Source organism: Manis javanica, chromosome 13 (genome assembly GCF_040802235.1).
Source record: "Manis javanica isolate MJ-LG chromosome 13, MJ_LKY, whole genome shotgun sequence".
Lineage (NCBI taxonomy): Eukaryota > Metazoa > Chordata > Mammalia > Pholidota > Manidae > Manis > Manis javanica.
Window position 1 is genome coordinate 45,957,755 of NC_133168.1, and position 3,625 is coordinate 45,961,379.

At 50.7% G+C, this 3,625-nt stretch overlaps 1 long non-coding RNA gene across 3 annotated transcripts in view; it reads right to left on the minus strand.

Moving 5' to 3' along the window:
• Positions 1-3,447, minus strand: part of LOC108393068 (uncharacterized) — a 316,705-nt gene extending 313,258 nt beyond the window's left edge. For all 3 annotated transcript variants that reach the window (XR_005054627.2, XR_012124211.1, XR_005054628.2), the window contains exon 1: positions 3,238-3,447. This is a non-coding gene — a long non-coding RNA (uncharacterized lncRNA). The remainder of the gene's footprint in view (positions 1-3,237) is intronic.
• Between the last annotated feature and the right edge of the window lie 178 nt (positions 3,448-3,625).

The following is a 3,625-nucleotide window of genomic DNA, read 5'->3' on the forward strand; positions in this document are numbered from 1 at the left end:
CTTCTCAGGGCAACCTGCTTGTCTTCCTTTTGCAAGAGAAAACTGGGTAAATAATTATATTATTTCAGATAGGGCAAAATATGGGACTTTTCAATTTGAGCTATGTGCAGTTAGGCTTCTCAGAATGCCATAAAGGTCTTTAAATAGTACGGCTGCCTGTATTTCACAGAGAAGCTAAGTTAAAATGTCTTTAGAGTGTCATGCCTTGGTGACTTTCTAAGAGAAGCCAAACACTAGGGTGACACTTTTTAAGTAATTGTAAGCAGCATCTCAAAGTATTCAAGAGAAACCACAAACAACAAAACTGTAACAATTGATCTTGAAAAAATCAGAGTGTTCTAATGAAGGGAAAAGCAGACCGACAAGAATGAAAAGACCCCAGGTTAGATCCCAAAATGCTGCAAGGAGAAATTTAGAATTACAGCAAAGTAATCACTTGATTAACTTATGCAACAAAACTCAAAGATTATGGGACAAGAATAGTCAAGATAGCCAAATTTATAAATACAGGTGCAAAAAGTGTAACTTTACATTAAATCGGTCGGGGAAGATTTGAGGAGGGGTATCAGGACCTGAGTCTGACGTTTCCAGATCTAGGCATTGGAATCTCACTTTCACGCCTTAAGCACAGAATTAAATCACTTGCGAGATGACCAATTTCAACTTCGGGAAAGCAGCCGATTCTCCCCTCCGTTCCCTTTAGATTCGTTGTCCTGGGCTTTCTTCCCTAATGGCATTTCGTTTCCTAACGGCATTTTGTTTCGTACCTTTTGGTCCAATTGTCTCATTGTACAAATCTTTGAAAAGGAGGAACTGCGGTTTGCTCTGAGCAGACATTTTTTCTTCTGCCCGGGCTCTTGGTAAACCCAACTTTCGATGAAAAGGATTGAGCTGAGGTGCGATGAGGCTTGAAATCCCGCGGTTCTCTCATTCTTTTCTTTCTCTCCTCCTCCACCAGCCCTCCACCTCCCCCACTCCCCGACAATCCACAGTCGTTTTTTTGTATGCTGCGCGTTTTAAAGAGCTTACTCCCTCTGCTTTTCCCTCCGACCCGAGAGACATTTTCAGTGGCAGACAGACCAGACAAGGCGCCTAACCAGCGTATAGGCAAATCGATATTTGAGGGGAATAAAAGACACAATCGAAAAATCTCATGCTGCCTAGTTGCGATTAAGTTTGGCAGATAAGTATGTCACTGTATTATTCTGATAGTGTTCAAAACGCCGAGGACTTCTGCCCTCTGCATTCTTGTTTATTTAACAGACATACAGAGTTTACCATATACCGGCACGGTTCTAAAACGCTTTTCAAATATGACCCCCTTGGCTTAAAAATATTTTTAAGCGATATTAAACCCGCGTGTGCTTTTGGAACGTCCCTGCTATATTTTTCTTTATAAAATGGTACAATGGTTAAGTATTCAAAGACAAATATGGAAACTATAACCAATGGCTACTTTATTGCAAGCAAACCATTTCCCTCTTCGCAGTTTTTCGCTGTTATTGTAATCAAACACACTAGTAAAATGAGAAGGAGTTTTTCTTTCTTTCAATCACGATCTCAGGTTTTGCCTCCGGCTTTTGCTTTAATTCGCTCTCGTGTCAAAAGTTAATTGCACCTGTAGGCATCCGCTTTCAAACTACGTGCAGCCCTAGCATAAAGTTGTTAGGTTTGAATATGCGCCAGGCCGGCTGAGGCGCGTACACCTGTGGCCTGTGTGGAGTGGCCCCAGGCAAGTCAGCCTTGGAGGTGGGCTGCGCAACCCGCGCTTCGGCTCGTCACTCCTAGGGCTGCAGGGACCCGGCGCCGGGTGGCGTCGGACAAGATCGGAAGCCTGGGATGCCGCTGGCTCAGCTCTGCCCAGGGCGCTCAGCGCGGCGGAGCAGCGGTCGCGCAGAGGCTCGGAGACACGCGCTGAGGCCGAAGCCAACTGGGGAGTCACCGCCCCCTACGGGCCCGACATCCTGAGCTGACCCTGTCCAGCCCTTCCAGGCCCCGCCCGGCCTCGCCGTCTGTGTGCTTTGCCCGGAGTTTAGTTTCAGAAGTTAGGATGGAGCGTTTCGGGTTTCTGTTCACACGGTTCTTGCAGGCACCGCGGTGGGGACCGCACAAAAGAGATGTGGGCTTGTGGGGAAGGGGTTTTGTGTTTTAATGAGGGCTTAACACGCGGGCAGCAAGTCCTTCCCGCTCTAACCCTGCCAATCCCTGCTCGAGCTGGATTCTTCACGTCGCATCGTTTGCTCTTCTCCCCGCCCCGCGCGGTTCTTGTCCAGCAAGAGACTGGAGGCCCTAAGCAGATCCCCCCAAAATATTAATCAGCCAGTAGCGGAGGGCTGTAGTGATTCACAGACGCCCCTTTCTCAGAGGCTTTTCTCCACCACGCACGGAGCTATTCCGGCGCAACAAGTCTCGGGCTCGACCTCAACCAATCTGCCCGCCTCTCTGTACCACATCGCCGGGGCTGGTAGCAGAAAGCGTCTCCCCTACTCGGTCTGTTTAGTTCCTGCCCTCTCAGAGGCACCCCAGAATAGCTTGTTCAAAAATATCGCAGGGCTTGGAGAGAAAGAGTAGCTTGAAAACATGTTTTAGAATTTTTACAACCTACGTTGTGCAATGTACTAAAGACTGGACATGAAGTCGTACTTTAGAAAACAAATTCAATTTCCCAGCGCGATTTTTCACGTCCGAGATTCTAATTCACTCTACCGCTGCGACTGCACACAGGAGGGGAAGTGGAGAGCTGCTATGATCTGGATAATCCAAGCCCGAAACACTCAAATTTGCGGGACTAGGAAAACTGTCCCAAATACCTAGACCATTGCTATAGTTTTTCCTGACGCCAAAGTACAAAACTCCAGCCCACCCTCTAGTCAGCGGGAACTACTATCCATAGTCCCTGTAGCCAAATGGAAATAACTGATCATAGCAAATCGAACATAGTATGGTGATCGACCTCAGATCCTCCGACCGCCAACAGTTAAGTACCTGGTCGGGGAAACTCATGTCCTTTTCTGTCCACAGAGTAGTCTCAGGAGATACCAGAGAGAAGCGCAACTTTAAGGTTTTCAGAGGACTAACGTGACCGTCAGGGTCAACCAGTCAGCAGTTTTGATCCAGACAAGGGACAGCTGAGTGGGGCGGTTAGGTTAAGCCACGGCGCCTGCCGACGTCACACACTTTGCTCACACTCAGCCACGCGTTTGGGGTTATTCTTTAAACTCAAGACAGAAACTTTACCGGAGACAGCAGGGGGTGAGGAAACTCGAGGTCCAGAGCACGCCCCTGCACGCCCTCCTCAGCGCGCCCTCCCCTGTGCGCCCGTGCCCGCGCCCGCGCCCACTCCCTGCCGGAGTTAGCAACCTCGCGCTCACTCTCGCAACGGCTTCTTCCATCTGGAGCGCCGCTCCTGGGCCCCAGGTGCGCGCAGCGTTCCCACGCCTCGGGGGCAGCCTCGCAGCGGACATTGGAGAGCGCGGCCCCGCCCCTCCGCCCAGCCAATCGCGGGCTACGCCGACCCCGAGGAGGCGGTGCGCGGAGGGGCGGCGGGGGCGCGAGCGCAGGAGGCGGGCGAGGTGGCCCCGCCCGCGCCGGGGGTGTGGCCGGCGCCTGTTCTTGCCGCAGAGCG